The sequence below is a fragment of the Oxyura jamaicensis genome, chromosome 9 (assembly GCF_011077185.1).
Source record: "Oxyura jamaicensis isolate SHBP4307 breed ruddy duck chromosome 9, BPBGC_Ojam_1.0, whole genome shotgun sequence".
In the NCBI taxonomy this organism is placed as follows: Eukaryota; Metazoa; Chordata; class Aves; order Anseriformes; family Anatidae; genus Oxyura; species Oxyura jamaicensis.
Genome location: NC_048901.1, coordinates 22,828,144 through 22,849,592, shown reverse-complemented (window position 1 = coordinate 22,849,592; position 21,449 = coordinate 22,828,144). Strand labels below are relative to the sequence as shown.

Sequence of the window (21,449 nt, the reverse complement as noted above, 5' to 3'; positions counted from 1 at the left end):
ATATTGAAGAGTCTTCAGCTTGTAAGCACCTTATTACAGTCAACGCAAGCCGGATTCATGCCCACAATCTGGGAATAAAAGGCCCTCCTTTGTGTTACCTGCCCCCTAAGACATCTTTGAATCTGTAGCTGTCTGGTGAGCAAGGTTTCCCAACATTGCAGTAGACTGTTTCAAAATAATACTACAGCTTGCTGAAAGTCACAGCATCCTTGAGCTTTCACTGCCTTACTGTTATTATTGTTGTTATTGTTACTGTTATTAGACTTTGTAATGCACTGAGCTCCCAAGTGCTCTCTGCTACCGCTAAGATTACACAATACTTCAAGGAATTTTAAAGACAGCTGTTTTGTGCATGCTTGAAAGAAACAGGGGATGCAGAAGAGGTGTGACATTGCTTCGTACACTGATACGCAGCATTGCTATGCAGAATTAAACTGTGGAGGTAGGCAATCCCTCCTGTCGTGGGTAAGCTATGGAGAAAAAGCCCAGAAAGAGACCTCAAATATGCAAGGCAGGGGCCGCAGTTCACTGCCTGTCCTGACATTTTGACAGGGACAAAATGACTTTTTGCTTCGGGTCAGGAACCAGAACGAAGAGTTTACTGTCAGAGTAACACAACTAGAAAGACTCAAAAGGTTGTGTGGTCCATCCCCCTGTCCCTGTCTTGCAGCAGAACCACACATATTTCTCACAAGATTTCTCACGAAAAGTGCTAGATGGATGCTGGAAAGAGGATTGGATAAAAGCTACTGGAGATCAGGAGAGGGGGAAAATGAGGAATGATTTTAGCTGCAAATGACATGACAGTTTTTTAAGAGGGAGAATGAACAACCTTTATGTTTGCAAACCCCATTTGCAATTTAAGAAGATGCTGTGCCTGCAACTAGGATTATGCAGCAAGATATATCACTGACATTAGTGTTAAAATTCTTAAACTCACTGTAATTTTCAGGGACAGGTAGTTTATAACATCTGAATGCCTGCTTTCTGTCTTGAGTACTAAGTCCTTGATGGGCTGAGTTTGTGACAAGAGTTCTGCTTAGGGCTGAGTCTGGACTTGGAGGGGCTGTGGCAGCCTGGGGCCTTTCCTGGGTCTGATTTTAGGAGAGATCTAAAAGAGCGATACACATGCCCAAGCTTTTGTGGAATATAAAGTTGTTGGAATAATTTCCACAGCTGGGATATTCCAGTAAGAGTTTTGTGAGACAGTCAGCTAAGGAAAAAATCCCTTTCACTCATCATAAAAATAATAACCTAATGTAATATTAAAAACAATTCAGTTAAATATTTAAGGCTGAAGAGCAAGTCACTTAATTTTCAGCCTAGCACATCTAATAGTGGGGGCAGCATACTCATATCATCCTTACTTAAGAAGGAACGGGTGTGTTGGTGGCAGGAGCTCCCTGGGGGAACAGTGCTCAGGTGGGACATCAGCCCAGCCCGCAGGGGGGGAGTTTTTGGCCACACCTGCAGGCTGACCCTGAAAAGGAGCTGCAAAGGCCAGCATGGGAGGTTATGAAGCTGAAGGAGCAAGAGAGGGGTGGTGGTGGTACTAGCCGCTGCTGCCGCCTCCACCGCTGCCGCCTCCACCGCTGCTGTCTGGGTGGAGTGGCTGAAAAACAGTATGAAAGAAGGAAGAGGAGAAGTTCTAAGCCCCAGGTAAGGTGTAGATCAGCTTGTCTTTATTTGGGTTCATGCTGTGAAGATCTCTTAAACAGGGGAATTGAGGAGCATATGCTTGGTGGAAGGAGAGCAGGGTAGGACTGCAGAGCCTGGAAGGAAGCAGAACGAGCACATCTGTTAAGTTTTAGTCCATTTAAAACATAGAAGCTCTTCTAATATACTGTATGGGTAACATCAGCTAATCGAATCACAAAAAATGACAATCAAACTGAGCACAGCGAAACCCCAAGGCCACCTACATGGGTACATCTTAAATGAATGGCTTTTGTTCTTTTACTTTAAGCAGATGCCTGCAACTCCTGCTAATGCCTCCTGTTGAGGGTGGCAGGCTCTGGGTGTGGGAGGATGATGGTGTTCAGAAGCTCCGAGATCCTTCAAAATCTTCTACCTAAGGCATTTTGGGGGGGGGGGGGGGAGTGGGCCACTGCCACAGAAAGCAGGTGGACAACTCCAGGTGGGTGTTGGGGAAAATTAGGTCTCAAGGCCTGCAGAGTTGTGGCCTCAGTAAAAAGGCAGGTTGTAATGAATTTTAGTGGAGAGCTGTGGATGCTTCTGATCAGGTACATGACTGCCAAAGAGTACATGGTTGTTCCTGCATCTATTTTGAAACCAGTAATTGTCAGTACTCATTATTTTCTAATTAATTACGCTCTGCTCTATTAGAATAAACCAATATATCAACAGGGAGGAACCAACTAAAAGCCCTCCCATGGCAAAACCAAACTGAATTTTAAAAGCTGCTGTTGTTTTATACTTCTAAGCTTGAAATTTGTAAGCAGCAGTAGGAAGCTGGATGGTAAAAAGGGTTTGTAAACCAAAGGTGCTTTCTTGGTGACCACAGAGGCTAGGACAAGATAGCAGTCTCCCAATAAATAGCTAAATGCAAAGTGTCAAGGAGAACACAGGATTATTTACTGTGACACTTGAGGTATTATGAGAGGTAATAGGCTGGAGGAAAAAAAAAAAGAGAGAAGAAAAATGTAAGTTTTATAGCATGAAAAAAAAAAAATAATCCCTGGCAGTGAAGCTTATTAGGTTGTGGAACAGTTTTCTGAAGGAAGCGGTAGCAACCTTCTGGTTTGGGAAGCTAAAAATTATAGAGTAAAATATTGGTAAAATGCAGAGCAGGGAATAACCTTTCACACTCCAAAAAATGATGTGTGGCTGATGTATATGTTTGAGGGGATGGTCCTGAAGCTACTTTGGGAGAAGGCATGAACTTCATAAGTGAGGACTTCCAGAGGCTGATTATTGTGGTGCTTTGGAGAACAGGTGCATGGTGACATTTAATGCAACAGTGGCAGAGCTTCATCTCTTCATCTGTGGTGCTCTGATTTACTTCCCTCTGTGCCTAACAGCAGCTTTGGGAGGGGGGTTGGCTGTTGCACCTCACTGGCATCTGTCAAATCAGACAGAGTCCAGGTGGTTGACCATTATTTGTGTGTACAGCATTGGTGTGCATGTTCATGTCATGTCTGAGACAATGTACCAAAAGCTTTTCTGTCTGTCCAGGGGCAGGTAGGCAAAGACACCCACTGCAGTGTGGTGATACATTTGTTTGTCTTTGCATCCAGCCACTCAAAACAGTTGGTAAATGGCACTTGATCAAGCAAGCTGGTGACTGTGCTTTTGTGTTTTTTTGATGATGATGATCCATCTTTCTTAACTGTAGTTCATCATATAATCATTCATACAATGTACCATGATATATATGTGGTACCTCAAAGGAAATCAGGGTGTGTATCACTAGTTACACTATTTTAAGAAGTCTTTATTTTAAATAAAGTTTATATTAATAAGGATTAAAAAAAAAAAAAAAAAACAAAATAAAAAAAAACAACCCCCTGTAAAACTTTTTTTTTTTATATAATTGAGTTTACGAAAGTAGGAGACTGACTAGTACTGGTTTGCATTTTAACAATGCATTTTTTTCTATGATGCAAACTGAAGTAAGGTCATGGTCTTCGTTAGAAAGTCAATTAACTCAGGGAGCAGAATGGAAGTTAATACTAATCCAGTAATGTGCATCTCAGTGGTAATTAATTCAGGTCTTTGTAGCAGCTTCAGGAAAGTAATTTCCTATTCTATAGGAAGAAACTGCAAAATGTTTTCTTTGGTTCTAGGGCCTTCAATTATGATGAATAAATAATTGGCACAGTCTTGTTTTTTGAAGTCCATTATATAGTTTTGAAAGACTGGAATTGATTTCTATGGCAGAAGCTGTTTTGCAGAGCAAGGGAAACAAGAGACAAAAGACTGGTTCCTTTTCTATAAGTTGTGTATTATCATTTAATTGAGCTAAGTTAAACTCTTGCTTGGAGTTACTACCATACAAAACACGTTCAGTTAACATGACATGCATTTAATATCTTAAACACTAAGATGTTACTTCCCTTTACATTAAAGGCTCTTTTTAGCATTATACATAATTTCAGCATGAAATATTTACTTTGACACAAGAATGCCTGTCAGACACTGGTTGATGCTTATGGCATTAGAAAAGAGCATTCAGAGGTGAACTCCAGGGTTAGTGGGAGAGTTCACTGTCACTGTATAGAAGCAGGTAGGCTCAGTGTGATAAGTGTATTTCCTAGCGTAGTAGGAAATAACATCAAAAGTACATGTTGTGGGGCCCCTGCTATACGGCACAGCTAAGCATATGCAGAGTGCAAGTCTGCTGGAGCAAACATTTGCTTTGCTGACACTAGTAGCATACTTCAGGCTGCTATATTGGGTCTTAAGTCTAAAGGCAATCAAAGAGAGAAAGGAACTAAAACCATCCATTATGGCTCATTGCCAAACAATCCGAATCCTGGCTCTGTACTGACAGAGCAAGATAATAATACCAATTTGCTCTTTGTCTTTTTATAAAAGCCACATCCATTCATTCTTTTTCCCTAATTGCTACCCCAGATAGCTTTTCCTTTATAGGTTACTTGTTTGGGCTGCATATCTGAAGTCTGCATTGCCATCTGTTTTAACTACTGTTCTGAACAGCAACCTGTAGGACCCATGGGTTTGATCATGGCAGTACATTATCCATGCAACACCAAAACACTGGGATGATGGTTTTGTGAGCAGTGGTTTGCTAACAAGCACACCTGCAGGAAATTAGAAAATAGGAAAAATGTAAGCTAATGATCTAAAAAGCATTGTGGTGCACAGTATGTGGAGCAATGAATGGACTATACTGATGGAAGATTCTCCTGTTTCCTCTCATCATGGCTAAAAGACAATGCTAATACCCTCATGATCTCTTGAGCGCATCTAATGAACACAGTCTTGGAAAACTTGGTCTTTTTGTATGGTTAGCTTTTCACTGTTTCCTTGGGCGTTGAAACAACACTGTGCTTGGAGCATGGCTCCTAGGGAAACTAATCAACATAAGTAGATGAAATTGAGCAAGAGTTTAGCTATGAATTTCAGAAGACTTGAAAGTGAAACAAGAGTGTGTTGGAAGCTGAATTTGTCTGCATGGTGTTATGGCATAGTCCTGGTAAAGCGTGCAGAGCACAGGTGATGGGAGGGAAATGGCCATATGGAGCAGCAGATTGTGTCTCTTAACTAATAAAACAAGCAAAGTGTGCTATGAAGGGGTTTTGTCTAGACCACTCTTCTGAAGACCAAGTATTAATTCCTACAGCTTCTATGATCTGAGATTTGATTTTACTTTTCCCTTGCTTAGTAAGATTAGACATTTAGTACAAAATAATTGTCTGGATATTTATTAAAATTAGTGGATATATAAAATGATTAAAAATGGCTTCTTGACAGCACATTCAGGATGGTTTGAATCACCCACTGGGTAACATGTCTCTGACTGCAGAGCTGGATTAAACTAAGTGGAGACTAAGCCATCACTAATGTCTTAGCCTAACAAGTGCTGACACCATGAAATTAAAGTTGGGTGTGAAATCAAGGTTACATGGTTGCTTACTCAAATTACTGAATAATAATAATAGAGGTGTGTGTGTATTGTTTTTCTTCTTCCCACTCCCCCCTAAAAAAATAATAATCCTTACTCTCCATTCTGGACTCTGAAGGGGGTGTTTTAGTCAAATTAAGTTCTATGAACAGTATCTACAACCCAAGCAATTCATAAAGTTAGTTTGAATCTCCTGCTTGTCATGGAATATCAGAGTAGTTGAGTATTTCTGTGTCTTGTCTGTATGTTCTCCTCTAGTCTGCAAACAGTCATTATAAGATTGGGATATGGTACTTCTAGAATGACTCAGTTCATTATTAAAGAATACCGAGCCTGAAAGGCTAGAGATAATTATGTTTTCATACTATTGAAAGTGTTCATAAAAACATGGCATTATTTTAAGGTTCAATGTGAGGTATATGACTAAAATAGCATTAAAAATTTATTTTTACATTCTACAAATACAATGACATTTAAAATATGACATTTAGAAGCCAGAACTTCTAATATCAAATGATGTCAGCATATGTGGCAATATTTCTTTCCCAATTGCAGATAGATGACTGCCAATGTCACCTTCAGTATCTGCTATTAGTAGTTATCAGCTGTAAAATTCTATTTGTAAAAGTTGTGGCACACTATAGCCATTAGCAAAGTCAGTTAATTAGTCTCCACTGCTACATGAACAGTACAATTACTTCACCATTCACTTTGATTTTGTTGACCAGCAGAGTTTTCAGGCGAATGCGTAGAGTCCAATTAATATGTTGTGGGTTTGTACAGAGGCTGCAGCTTACACTTCTGTGCAGTTTCAGCTTGGTATATAACTGTGTGTAACCTCCATTTACTTTATCTTGTCCACATGTGCTACCATCTTCACTGCTCCTTAACAAAATTTATTCTGGGTGCTCATCACTTCAGATCCGGTATGTGTATGTTTTGAAACATACTGAACAACTGGGAAAGTGGATGGATCCAGAGTCTAGTCTTGAGGAGTTCTTATTTGAAAATTATTAAATATTATTTCTCCTAATTTACCAACACTAAAAATCTAGAATTTATACGTCTCCTTCATTAAATATCTGTATTTCTGATTGTATGTCAGACTGAACTCCTAAAATTTCACTTGACATTTAGTTGGAGGCCCTGTCAATAAAACTTTGAAATAAGTGAAGAAAGCTAGAGCAGTTACCAATTGGGTGTAATCGCACAACTTTTTCAAACTTGCTTGACCACTGAATTCTTTCTCTTCTCCAGTGTATGCTACTCTTTTGGTCAGTTTAGTAGTATGGTTCCTACTTACTGTAGTTTTAGCAAATTTTGCTGTTATTTTTTTGTAACTCCATCCATGACTCCAGCTTCATTCGTTGCAGTATCCTGGGTTGCTTGTCCCTTCTTGTTGTCCCTTGTTTTCATTTCCCTCCTTGTGTTTTCACTTATTGCTGGATTTGTGCAGATTTGAGTTAGTCTGAAAGCAAGGTATATCACAGGAAAACAAATTAATTCACTGAGACACTAGCCTTCCTTGTTTTCAAACACTTATTTACTGTATATGTGATGAAAGCTGGCATCTTGGGGCACATGGGGAGTTATTTAAATCATAGAAGTAGAAAATCCCACTTGATATATTTTTGAAAACTGAATTACAAAAATAAGGATAACCAAAAACTCAACTCAGTATTGTAGAATTTTGTAAAACAATTTTTTTAAAATAACCAAGCAAATGTGCTTGAAACAGGAAATCACAAAGACCTTTATAGAAATGCTGTCAAAAGTGAGAAGGTAGCATTTTTCAAAAGTACCATTCTGTTGGGCTGATTTCTGGGCTTCTAAATAAGCAGGCTGAATTTTTTTTTTTTTAATAAAGTAATAGTATACAAATATTTTTCTAGTAAATGCAGCTTTGTGCTCAGCACTTTTCAGAGCCCTACTTTTAATTAGAACCGTGGGTGCCACATCAGGAAGGCACTCCAGCATGTGCCCCCTCCCCAAAGAATTCAACAGCCCTGAGAATGCAACAAGCTGATGCTTAGGTCGGGAGGGAGGAACTGGGCTCCTTGCTTAGGGGGTTACTGCTTGTTTTGTTTTCTCGTGAGAAGAAATATTGGCTAGGAAGGAATAACTTATATCTTTGAGTACTTTTGGAGGCTTTTTAACAGCAAGTGTTTTCCATGAAAATCAAACAATTTCATAGCAATTTTGTATGTATATACCTACCTGATTCCTTCCTACATTTCTTTGTTTGTGTTTCTCGGTTAATGTAGATTTGAGATGTTAGCAGATTTTCTGCATCTGTGGGAGGTTGCTGTAGGGAAGGCAAGGAGTTATATGTTGGAGTACTTTATTTCTATCTTAAATGACAACTGAGCTCTGTTGGTACCTGCTGGTGTGTTAAATCAAGTATTAAAATAATGTGGGTATTTGTAAGGATCCATGACTATGGGCACAAATGTGCTTCTATTAAATATAAATCAATATATTGGGAAGATTAAAAATATTGGAAGCTATTTTAGTACCAAGAAACTCCATGTAGTGATATCCAGAACTGGCAGTTTTTTGTATTGATAGGAAGAAATATTCTGTGTGAGAGAGCTGCATGGGGAGAGTTGTTTTTTTTTTTTTTTTATATAAATTTAATTTAAAAAGAAAAAAACGTGCTTTTAAATTGATTTTCAAATCAAGGCCTTAACTTCTCTTAAATCAGCAAAAAGTGTTATGCCTCTGAACTGGTAATCTTCAGGTATACTGAAATCCTTTGCCTATTTTCTTGGATGAGATTAGATTTGGACTGTGCAGATCCTATTCTGTCAACAAAGCTTGCATCCTGAAGTGGCCCATCACTCCAGAAGTGACCTGTTTGTTCTTCATAAGCGAATGCACTCCTGCAACAATCAGCAAGCTTGGCTCAGGTCACTTTGTCCCTAATGCAGTCCCAGAATTTCTCATCTCCCCTGGTTATGGCTGTCCACTTGTAGATACATCACTTGAAATAACTAAGCTGACAACCAGCAAGCACTTAAGCTACACTGAAATGATCTCCTGTGCTGAGACGCTCTGGCAAATGCTTCGTTTGCTTTGTGATCAGATGCAGAGCACACAAGCTTTTGTCTAAGGACCCCTTCCTGGAAAAGTGCCTACAAAAGCTTGTTTGCTGATGCTGATAGTGTGGTAGTGTGCCTCCCTTTGAAATAAAAAAATAATGAGTTGAGCACTTTGGCGTTTCTGGAAGAGAAGGGAAATGTTTCCCTCCGTGGACTGAAAGCCTGTCACCAAGTGTGTGAAGATCATACGGAAACAGGTACTACTTCAGTAGTTATCTTCTCCCCTTAGTATGAACCCAGGTCAGGAAAAGTGTGAAACTTAAATGAGATAATTCCTCCCTATTGCAAGACTGCAGCAGCAGTTACGGTGTCGCAATGCATCCAGTGGGTTGGCAGGATGCTCATTTGTTTCTGTGATTACTCATCTCTCCGCACAAGCTAACAATAGTGGCACCTCCGAGTGCGATACAGACACCCGAGGAAGCGTGAGGCTTTTTTCCTCTGTGGCATGTAATTGAGGCATCGAGCCGCAGGCAGGCAGGAGGCACGGCGGGTGTTAGCGGTGGTTAGTGCTGATGTTCTTGGGATGGTTACTGTGCATTCAAATATGTCTTCATTGTGTAGATTTTTTTTTCCTGTTCCAAAATCTTATAGCTGTCTGAAATCAATGTTGTCATTTTATTTTGTAGCCTTGAAGCCTGAGAGCGGTAGTGGAGTTATTTATTTCTGCAGACAGTACAGTTATACACGGGAAATGAGCAGTGAAGTTGCACATGCTTTAAAATGTTCAAGTATGAACAATCCAAACAGTGTGGAAAGTGGGTGTGTAATAGAAAATTCGAGCTAATTTATGTTAATTGCAAAGTGAAATAAAAACATCCATGCTTGAGCAGGTTGGCTAGAACAGTGGGATGACAGTGGGATGCTTCTTCCATGGGTTTCCCACATGCTCCAGAGCAGTGGAACTCCAATTTTCCTGGCAGGAGAGCTGGCCACCCTCCATTTAAGCTGGCACCTCAGCATGATGGCCCAGAGCTGGAAAGGGGGTCAGAAATCTGCACATCGCAGCCCTCTGGGGAACAGGCAGGTGAGATGACCTCTGCATGTGCTGGGACAGGAGCTGAAGGACTTCTGCAGGGGCCATTACAGTCACAGAAGAGGAGGAATAAAAGAAACAAGGAATAAATAAGCATTCATTTCTAGCATAAAATCAAGCTAGTGGAAAGTAAAATGAACAAACAAAGGAATGGAGAACGGGGAAAAAAATCAAATAACTTATGCTGAGAGAATAATGAGGAAGGGTAATTGGAATGACTCATTTATAAGTATAAATTAGACCCACTTCATGTTACTGAGACCTAGCGGGAGGGGTGGCATGGCTGGAATGATAAAATCAATAGTGAGAACCTATTTAAGATGAATCAATTAGGGGAGAAAAGTAAGAAGAGTGGTATTTTATAATAAAAGTGACATTAGTTCTTTCCTATCTTGGGGGTAAATTATTTTCAGTGCTTCTGGATCAGTGGCCTAAAAGAGAGCCAGAATTGCTGTGAACAGCAGGAGCCCACACCCAAATGGCTGGAACAATCTCTTTACACCTTGGACAATTGAGTTGGGAAAGATGGGGGGAAAAAAATAAAAGCTTATGCAACTTCTGCCACCATGGGAGGCCTTGGAGCAGATGGTATGGGGTGGAAATATTGCTCTGCTGATGTACCACTGAATTCAGAGGACTGATGGAAAGAAGTCCTAATTTGAAATATGCTGCATCTTCAGACTCAGTTGTAGAGTGCTTATTGGCATATAAAGCTGAGCATGCTAAGGAAGTGAAAAGTTATTTCTTTGTTCTCCAAGTCCTCTTGAGCCAATAATAAATATTATGCAAAACCAGAATGAAGTCCAGGAGCTTGATACTTTAAAAGCATCAGAACTGCAGAAATATGTGGACTAAAAAAAAATATAATAAAGAACTTATACTGAGGAAGACAGGAATGCTCTTTGGGGTCATATATAAGGAAGAGGACATTGTGGAGTGGGTTAGTAAGCTGGGATCAGACTGCACTTATTGCAGTATTGCTGAACGTTCTCCTACACCCGTGGAGAGGAAGGTGGCCTTTCCCATGGGCTGGGAAGCTTGTCCTGGGAATAAGAAACTGAGAGGGCCCACAGGGAGAGCTAAACATGAGCTCATGCAGAAATGCAATCATAAAGGCCAATGAAACAATCAGCATCTTGCAATGGAAGAGGAAGAACAAGGGAATTCCAAGAGTGGTGCATGTGCTGCTTCTCCTGCAGGTGAGGGCTTGGCACCAGAGCTTCAAGGAAGGCTTGTAATAACTGAAGTATATAAAGAGAGATGGAATGGTTACAGGACTTGAAACGATGAAAAGAAACAAGAAGAAACTTGGGTTTCAGAGAGACTCCACTTCCTCATCTAAGGGCCTGGGAGTGATTTGGTGATGAATGTACTGGACAGTGTGGAATTTGATGGAGAAAAATAGGATGACTGCTCAGTCTGCAATCGATGCAGACACTCATACTCAGCAGATGCATCTCTTTAGCTACAGGGACCATTAACCAGGGGCATAAACTCAAAGTGATTTCTGAAAAGTTCTCCCTCCAGAGGTTTTGTACAAGATAATATTTTTTTCTTAGGAAAAAAAACAGTCTCCAGCAAGGGTTAGGCCCTGTGTTTTCTGTCATGTTAGATTTGATTATTGCATTAGTGTTGATTTCAAAGAAAATTCTGAACAGTTTTTTAAACTTTCCTAAATTTGGCTGAGATTTTTTTGTTGTTGTCTAAGTAAAATTTGTATAAACTAAATTTATTGTGAACTCCCAGAAGGAAATATCAACTATTAACTATTTAAACTATTTAATTTATTCTTTCTATTGGGTACTGTAACTAATCTTTTTTTTGTTTATATTCATTTTTTTCTTAAAAAGTGATGAGACTGCAAAAGACACTGTATAATGAATCCGCCCTTTCCCAAGGAAACAGAACATGACTCAAATACAATTCACTCCCATAATACAGATTACTAAAACAGCGATCATTTCACCCTGCTCTAGAAATTGAATACATAAATCATACATGAATAATATTTTTAATACCTAAACAAAGGTACTCCAAAAATTGTTCTGCAGCATAAAACTGTTCTGGCCTATGGAGTTCTTATTTTCCACCAAGCTGTGAAATGATATTGAGGATCTTTAGGTGCATGTGGTTCAGAGAGTGTATTGTTGAGGGCCAGTGAAAGATGGATGTCTCTGGGCTTGGATTTCCACTGAGCAGTGACTGAATCAGAGGACTCAATAGGATGCTGGTCTCCATCTGCACTGTCTGACCCAAATTAGATCAGAAATCAGTGGGCTGTCAAGAATGAGTCACACTGAAGTACCTAATAATATAACTGAGTGCCTGACAAGAGAGGTGGGAGGGGGTTCATATTTCAAATGCTAATAGGACACCAAAAAAGAGGGCAAGATGGTGGAAGGTACTGGTTGAAATTAGGCTAATTACGAACCTGGCAATTCTGGCTAAGCAATTATGCAGATTTTAGATCTTGTATGGCTGAACACTGCTTACTTTTGATGCAGCTTGAATTTACACTATTTTTCTAATAAATCCTGTAAGGAAGCTTTATGAAGCTATTGAGATGTCTTCAGCTGAGAAGTCTTAGAGGAAGGGGAAGTGTGCAGCAGGGGGCTCTGAGCTGGAGCATTGCAGACGAGCCCCAGGGGAGAAACACATTTGCTCTTGCAAGCAGATGACGTGTGCTCTGTGGCCACGTGGATGTGTGACAGTCCCCTTCCTCTGTGCCACTTCCATCCCTCCCAGCATTGTTGGCACCACTTGCAGTGCCCCATGAGTGTCAGTCCCAGTTTGACAGGGTGTGGAATTGCTGCTAGGCTACCCCCCAAAGGTTGGGGCTTGGTTTTGTTTGTGGGTTGAGTGTTTTTATTTTTGTGTACTCATTAAATCCAGATGTTTATGGTATACAAAATGCCTCTATCCCCCACCATACAATTGCAGCAGGAACCGTCTGTTGTAAAGCTCTACCAGGGAGGAATTTCAATTCAATAGCAGCAAAGAGGCTGTATTATTTCAGAAGGTTCTGCTGTCAATAGGTGGCAATAATATCCTTCACTGCAGTCACTTAATGTATGTTTACAGTTTTCCTCCACCCCAGTTGGAAATTTTATAACATAGTTTCAAGTTATTTATATCTCCAAAGTTCTGCATTTCCACCATTACAATTTTTCATGTCAGTATAGTCCAGCTATGGGGGAGGCATAGCATGACATTACTTTATTAAAGCTGACACTTTGCCTTGGATTGAATGAGTTTTCATCCTCTGTATATGCTGCCAAAAATCATTAGCATTCCAGTTCTGTTTTGCTATCAACTAATCTCCACCAAAATATTTGCATGAAATCACATTCATACACAGGTCAGATACACACCAACAAATACATAATCTGAGCCCCAGGTTGCTGCTGCTGCTGTTCAGGTGCTCAGAGCACAGTGTCCTCGCTCTGCCTGGTTTCTGGGAGCAGGCAGGCAGAGCTTCCTCAGGCACTGTCGCCGTTCCTCTCTTGGGTGCTGATTTATACAGTACAAATCCCAGGCACCTGAAAACACGTCTGTCTTTGTGGCTTATCAGAAAGGGTGATGACATTAAGGCTTCTTGCAAATTTTTCATCTTTTGAAGCTTATGGAGTGGAAATACATCTTTTTATTGGTGAACATTTGCTGTATCTGTTTAAGCATACAACCACACACGCAAAATGTGAGAGTCTCTAAAACATTCAGATGTATTCAGACAAATCATTCAAACAATCAGGCACGATGGACATTGTCAAGTGCTCCCTGCAGAGGTTAATCTCCTTTCCTTCATTCTGTTTTTTAATATCCTCTTAAAATCTGAGAACACCATTTTCATGACAGTTTTGTCCTGCTTCAGCTTGGCAGCAGTGGGTACACAATATTACAGTTACCCATGAAATGCTTTCCCTATGTATGTTTTAAGAGACTACAGTATTTTAAAGTTACATTCAGATCACAGTAACAAAAAAGTTCAAAGTTGATGCACAACCTTTAGTAGTATTTTCCTGAACTCTTTCTCATATGGGAAACCAGGACTTGCCCTCACTGTATATGAATACATGTGCACAGCATGAAGTTACCCTTGATCTGGGAGGCCAGCTTCTCCTTTTCACACAACCTGAGTGCTGGGGAATTGTGGTGTCCCGCAGCGTTATTGCAAAGGGAGGAAGGCAGGTGATCTGCTTGCCGAGTACATGTGTATTCCACACACAGCGTGTCCTCAATTCTCTCCAGCAGCCACCCTTTATAGTTCTTCATCCTCAGTCTCCAAGGGCTTTGAAGAAGATGGCCTTACCCTCTCCTATTTCATTTTGCAAAACTTGAAGCAGCTTTCCCCAGATCACCCCAAGGCTGTTTAAGGTTAACGTTGCTCCACGTCCCTGAAAGCTTTCAGACCCCTGAGACAGACACCCATGCGGGCGCATGTTGTTTGGCATCACAGCAGCGCACTGCAAGGGTTTGCACAGCCTGCCTGCTGGCGCAAGATGTTTCAGCAGTCACACCTTTGCCAGCTCTGTTGCCTGCATGTATTGCGTTAGAAGACATGTGCCACACAATCTGTAGGTACCGTGCCGCTTTCTTCCAGTTGCTGTGACGTTTCTGCCAGAATATTCTCATAGGGATTTCTTGCTTCACCGAGTAAAAGGAACTTAAAAATCTATGCTATTATCAAATAATAAATAAGCAAATGGAAGCACTTTGCACCATTCATTTGCCTTCAAATATATATGTATATCCTATTTCTGCAGGCTGTGGCTAGGTTTCAGAGACTTAACATGGTCTCCTTGGAGGTGCAGACTGCAGGCACAGGTTTGTGCCAGATGAGCAATTTCTCAGTGCTATCAAGAAAAGGTACTGGTGATCATTAGCTTTCTCTAATTTCCTTCTTGCTCTCCTATATCATTGAAATATGACATTAAAAACAAATAAAACCATAACTTGCTAATATCGGTGGAAATCAATCAGAAATAGTATCTTATATAGACTTGTAAAAGAGGAAGAGATATTAAGGAAACTGCATCCTCAGGGCTGTTTCTCCTCACCCTTTCCTGTTCATGATGATTTGATTTTTATATCCCTGATGTGAATATGGCAGGGCAACATTATTATAGTGACTAGCACAATAAAGTCCTCAGTCTTTCTGTATTAAAAATTAATTCTTCTATAGAAATCCCACACATAAGGGAAGATGTACGGATTTAATAGAAATTCCTAAGACTTCTAAGGCTATCTGAGAAATTTTATTTCCATTATACTGAAAAAAATGTGTTTATATAATTCATCTATATTTGCTATTCAATTCACAGCTCATAAAGCAAATTGAATTAATTCTTGGAGTTACTTAAATGCGTTTTAAAAGTATAGTAGGTATTCCATAATTTTATAATTTATCCTTAAAATCAGTAATGCCCATAGTACATTTTAATCTTTATGGATATTATTGTTATTAGGGAAAATACAACAGTTTCCCAAACGTTTTCTAAGTCCACAGTGGTACAACTTTAAGTACCACATCACTGCACACTCTTATTTTCATCCTGTTGTCATGTGTGATAGAGTTAGATCTTTATCTATCAATATTATCCACGCTAACCTTGCCAGATTGAGTTTGTGAAAACTTTTTGGTATTGATCCCTTCTGGTTTCATCACATCTTCTCCAGCAGATTGCCTTTGGGCTTGGCACCAAGGGAATGCTGATTAGGGAGGGCTGTTTATTGTAATACTGATGGAGAATGACAATGAAGCTCCTGTTAGAAATGTCCTGCCTGGAGAACAATGACTGTGAGAGCAGTGAAGGTTAAACGCTGATAATCATATTGGCGAGTCAGTACAATAAATCTAAGTGTGCCATCTGCATCCTAGGAGGTCTTCAGTTCAGGACTAGCTAAAGCCCTGAGCAGCTTGGTGGGATGCAGTGACTGTCCCTGCCCTGAGCAGGAGGTGGCCATAACAGACCACATGTGAACTGTGCTGCTTGGAAGGTTGAAGCATGGTGACAAACTCCTCTTGGCTTTGTTTTTTGGCTATGCAGAAATTATCAGCAAATGGAGACCCAGGGAGCTTTTTTTGATGGAATGATGCCCAAAACTGAGTGCTGCGTCCCCGGTTCCTGCCCATCACCTCCGGCTGCATCGCATCAGGCTGCTGCTGCTACCACACAAACATCAAGTGAAAGCTAAACCCAATGTTTGCCTGTATTCACAAAAAATTAGACAGCAAATTGTGCTACACTCTGAAATAATATTTTCCAAAAATTGCTATTTGATTTTTGGCAATCAAGTAAAACACATGTATTATTATTATTATTATTATTATTTTTTAATTAAGGTCTTTCTTACATATGGGCCCAAAGTTCCTGAACAGTGCTGGAGTAATGTTGCTGAGAGCGGAGGCCCCCCTGCTCTGCCTGTGGGACCAGACCAGCCCTGCTGCTCTGATGCTTGTAGCAAGTGGAAGAATTAAGCACAAATGTGGAGGTAATTACATGGAAAATAGTAGCACAGGAAAAATAGAATGATAAAAAGACAGCAATTAAGAACTGATAAGAGAGCTGTAACATGGAGATGAGTGTATTCGTTCAATAGATTTTAAGTTTTAGGTAAACAGAAGTGATATTTCAGAAAGGATGTAGACAGCACAATACAGGAAAATGAGAATACAGTAGAAAAAGAGAAATGCAATAAATGAATGAACGTTAATTGTAGATCAGCAGCACGTAAAACATGTATGGCTTTGTACATAGCTGGGCAATTATATATAGCTTAGGTTTGTAGAGAGCAATTTCTGTTACCTGTTTTTCTTCCCAAACAGGACAGAAACAATTTCCACACACTTACAGCCTTGGCTTTCAAAAAGTGGTGCAACACAGTACAGAATCAGGGTCAACCACTGTTGCTGCTTTTTAATATAAGTAGAGAAATGACTTTGCACTCACTGCATCGAGGATTGTGAAGTTCAGAAAGTACCACCTGCTCTCTTAAACGGGCAGGGATAAGAAGTGATGCTGGAAGAAAGGTAAAAGTGATATAAGATGTGAAATAGGGAATGCAAGTAGTTACCAGCGAAACACCAAAAGGCATCTTCAGTTTTTGTAAAGCTGCAAATACCGCTGCTGTGATCAGCTTCTGGGAAAACACAGCAGAACAGGCCATGTACCTGGACGCTGAAGATGTCAAGGTGTTGAACGTGGTATGTACCTGATGTCTGATGACAAACTGGTGTTCATCCATTTTGCCCCGTTTAAAAAAGCCTCAGGCAGCCTCCAGCCTCTTGTCTTGCTGGGGCACTCCAACCTCCTTCCTCCCCTGGAGCAGCCCTGAGACCTCCAGTCCGCCCCCCCCCCCCCGGGTTGCTGCTGGAGCCCCCCCACCCCCTGCAAACCAGCACCCCTCACCTGGCCTGAAAAAAACAATATTCTGTCAGTTTTTATGTGCTACAACAAAACAGTCTCCGGTAGATTAATTCAGCAAATTGTTGAAGAGCAAACCAATGAGCTCTGCATGGAAAATTATCTATTTCAAACTTCCACACTATACTTTAGACATATTATTGCTTTTACTGATACAAAATGAAATTAATGTGCAAGAAGCTACTCTGTCACACAGAAACTTGTTTGGTCGCTTCAGTGCTTTGCAGCCCTTGCGGAACCTGATAAACTCCGGGGTTAAGTGAATGCTTCTGCACAGGAACAACTCTTTAAAAGCATGGCTGCACCGTCTACTCTATGCACACAATGCTCCTGCACACTTTTACATCCACCACTGTATTAATGTCAACACCACGGGCAAGAAAAGTGAAAGAATAGAGGCCACATTGTGGTTTCTCCAAGGAGGTGTTTGAATATTGTTGAAAGAAATCTTTCTCTCTCTCTTATTTTTATTTTTCTTTAAAGTCATATTCATTATTTTCTATTTTTCAATTATGTTTATAATACAGGGAAATTGTGATACCTTTTACCTAATTTTATGTTTCTCTCTCTAAAAAAAAAAAAAGTTTTTCAAAGTAAGACAACTGGTGACTGTGGCTGCTTTTATATTTATAATATTTACTGTGTTTAAAAATATAATGCAGTATTTAAGGTACATTTTTTAAGGAAAGTAAAGGCAGTGTTTCCAGCAGAAGAAGATGGTCTCCCACTTCAGTGGAAGGGCTGCATGGACAAGATCCCCATACCTTAATTTTTTGAAACTCCAAAAAGCCCCATGAGTACAGCTGCTAAGGGAATATGAGTGATCTCAGTAGACATCCTGAGTGCAGAGATTTCAGCAAATGGGTACTTTTAGGTCAGTCCATTCTCTACAAAAAGAAGAATGCATGGAAAAAATATGTTCAAATGCTGTGTACAAGTGGTGCTAGCAAACTTTGCAAAATGTAAGTTCATGATTAGTGCAGTAATGTCACAAAACTCAGTAATCCAGTGTCTTAATTTAAACTTCTTCAGAAACTGGTCATTGTCCCTGATATATGTCTACGTTCCTAAGCAAAGATTCTGTAGTAAATACAAATGGCACCCAGTACAAAGCCACGTGTCTGCGTAACACGTGTTGTTATTTAGTTTATCTCCTTTGACTCTGCTCAAAATCCTTACAAAGACTGAGAATTAAAATAATAATAATAAAAATTACAAATGCAAAACCTCCAAGATAAACCCCTCCTCCCTCTGTTTTCTGAATCATCTGGTGATTTTCAATGGCTTTTTTCTTTTACATGCCCAAGCTGAAGCACCTCAATGCTAAGCTGCTTTTAAAAAAAAATGAGTGCTTGGTATTTCTGAAAATCAAGCCTGGCTGAAAGGCTTAGTGAGGTGCTGCAAATGGAATCACCCTAAATTAGGTGGTGCTAATCCATTTGGTTTTAATACGATTTAGTATAAACATAATTGATATCGCCAAGGCCTAGCAACTGAAACTCTTGTGAGCTACATGAGGAGCCTGCAGCTCAGAAAACTCTGAAAACTGTAGACTTTGAATAAAATGGAACAAATAAAACAAAACTGAAGTTCATACTCTATTGTCATTTTTCTTGGAAGGAGCAGATGGCACTCTGCATAAGCTCTCTTGACATGCGTTCTCCTGCCATCCCCGACTTCAACAAACCTTCACTGAACTTGCTGAAATAATCCATTTGGGAAGGAAGCGATACCCTTTATTTTTCCCCGTGCTTAAATCAGCACTTCTGCAGCTGAATGTGCGACCGGGGGACGTGGGAATCCTGGGGCCCGTTGCCAAGCTGGAGCTCAGCCCACGGCATGCTGCACCACGCGATGCCAGCTGATCCATTTGCTCCGTTTGCAAACATCACTTTTCTGATGTGAAACCAGGCTAGGTCTAAGAACTTAATTAAAAAGGAAATGTGTTGTACTGGCTGTGGCAAAGAAAACAATTGGCTTTTACAGTTTTTGGGCTGCAAGTGCTAGGCGTTTGTTGCTTGTCATGTCGAATCCTACACAGAAATCAAATCTGTCTGCAGGTCGTTGGTTTTCCTACCCTGGGCTTTCGACATAACGGGTGGAAACCTGGGGTAACTGGCGCTGGTGAAAGCAGCACTTTGCCAAGGATGCAAGGCTCCAAGACGGTTATGTTTTGATGCTTTGGAAATGTAGAAGCCGGCTGGTCAGACACTATCCTCACAGTTTTAGGCTGCTCCTCCTGTCCACATCAGCACAAGGGGTTTTAGTTAATGTCTTAAGAGAGTAAATGGGCTCCACCCCTGGGCAGCTGGAAAGGGTTAGGGGAGGGAAAAAACTCAAGGGCTGTAGCTGCTGAGCTTTATAACATCAGGAAGGGAAGGGTTTTTTTTTTTTTTTTTTTTCTTTTCCTGGTAGTGCTACAGCTTTGGTTCTTTTCTTACAACTACCTTAAAATATGCACTGTGTTAAGAATGACAAAACAAAATATTTGTGGGTCAGGTCTGTTTTCCCCCCTTCTTCAATACATCCAACTGTGGGAACCTAGAGAGGAAATATTACTTCTACCTGACCTTGTAAGAGGTAAGTTTTGTGCCAGGACAATGCTTGGCTCAGTACAGCTTGTGGGGTATGGAAAAAAAAGTTAGAATCTACAGCTTATACTTTTCAAATTCTGCTAAAGCAAGTGTAAATAACTCATAAATACAGCTTTTTTTAAGACAAAATTTGGCTTTTGTTTTAGTTGAAAAAGATTCATCTTTACAATGTACATGTATTAGAGCCCTGATGTTAGAAATCTGTTTTAATACATAAATTGACTTCCAAGTTCTTTCTCCAAATAAATTTTAGAAAGTCTAATCCTTCCCCTTTCTAAGGCATTTAATTTGTTTTCTTCCCTTGTCAGACCCACTGATGTTTAATTCCTATAGCAAGGTTTAAGCAACTTCACAGTGAAACTTTTGCCTCTAAGTAAGCAAGAGCATAACAACAGTGCTGAATGTGGGGCTGGCACAGGCAGCAAGTAATTATCTGACAAGTCAGATGCCATGTTTGATTCCTGAGGAATTTTCTTCAGCAATAAAATGTGTATTTCTTCCTTGCCAAGGCATAAGGCCCTGAAACTCTGCTGCTTTGAGATTGCATAGCTAGAAAGGAAATGTGTTCATCCTTCTCTTTTTTCTGACTCATGCTGCAGGAGCAGCATAAAGATGTCCCAATTATCTCACCCAAAGCACGCCTCCTTAGCACAGGACAAAGGAAAGAGGCAAAGCTAAAATGTGGTGGGTGTGGGGCTGCTTTTTGTGTGCCTGGTCTGCCACCAGGAGAGCAGGAGCTGAGCAGGACAAGATCCCCTAAGAGCAGAAAGCTCGCAGTCTCTGTATCAGCCAGGGTTGATCAAAGTGCTGTGTTGGCCATGGGGTTTATCCTGCCCTTGCTGCAAGTGGGATATTGAAACAACCTTGGGGACGTTGTGTTTTCCCAGGTGGTACTTATTTGGAAGATTAGGAAGATTTTTTGGGTGCCTATTCTGCATTATTGACACCTAGGTGTTCACTTGCATCGGTGGGTGCCAGACGTGCTTGATTTGGCTGCGGACCTGGTGTGCTGCCTATGACAGGGTCACCAAGCAAATATATATAGGGAATAGACTTTGCTTTGTAATAACGGTTAAGCCAGACAAACGCTTTATCTTATTTATTTTTGCTTCAGGAGAAATTAATGTAGCTGTCTGTACTTCTGTACTCGGTGAAAGAGGATTTAACAAACCAATCTCACCAACTAATCAACAACGTGTGCTTTCTGTTTTGATTTGTTAAAAGAAAATATTGGCTAAACAAAAATCTGTCCCTTTTATCACGCTGTTTCCTAGGAATATATGGCCTTCAGTAGAACACTGTTATATTAAATTAATACTTCCCAAAACTTTGGGCTGCGGTATGCGAAGGGGTAATTACCAGCTCTGGTACAGTCTATGCTGTGCAATATACGGGCTATTTGCCAAGATTTACTGTGAGCACTGTGAAGGAGCAATGAAAACTGCCTGAGCTATAATCTTAACAAGAAGTAGAAATACAGTGCTGCTTATTTCAGTATTTGTTAGGCACTACCTTTTCCAAGACAGTGCTATTCTTAAATTTCAAGTGGCTAGAGTTGGCTTCCTTAAAGGCTTTTTTTTTTTTTTTTTTTTTTTTTTTTTTTTTTGCCCCAACTAAAATAAATGAAATTTTTGCTCTTTAAATACTCCTGTTTATTTTTTTCTTTTCTTTCCCCCACCCATTCAC

At 40.2% G+C, this 21,449-nt stretch overlaps 1 long non-coding RNA gene across 1 annotated transcript; it reads left to right on the top strand.

Annotated features, from left to right (window-relative positions):
• Positions 1 to 1,597: 1,597 nt before the first annotated feature.
• On the top strand, positions 1,598 to 17,642 carry LOC118171646. Its single transcript, XR_004753291.1, has 2 exons — positions 1,598 to 1,659; positions 16,572 to 17,642. It is a non-coding gene; the product is annotated as an uncharacterized LOC118171646 (long non-coding RNA).
• The last annotated feature ends 3,807 nt before the right edge of the window (positions 17,643 to 21,449 follow it).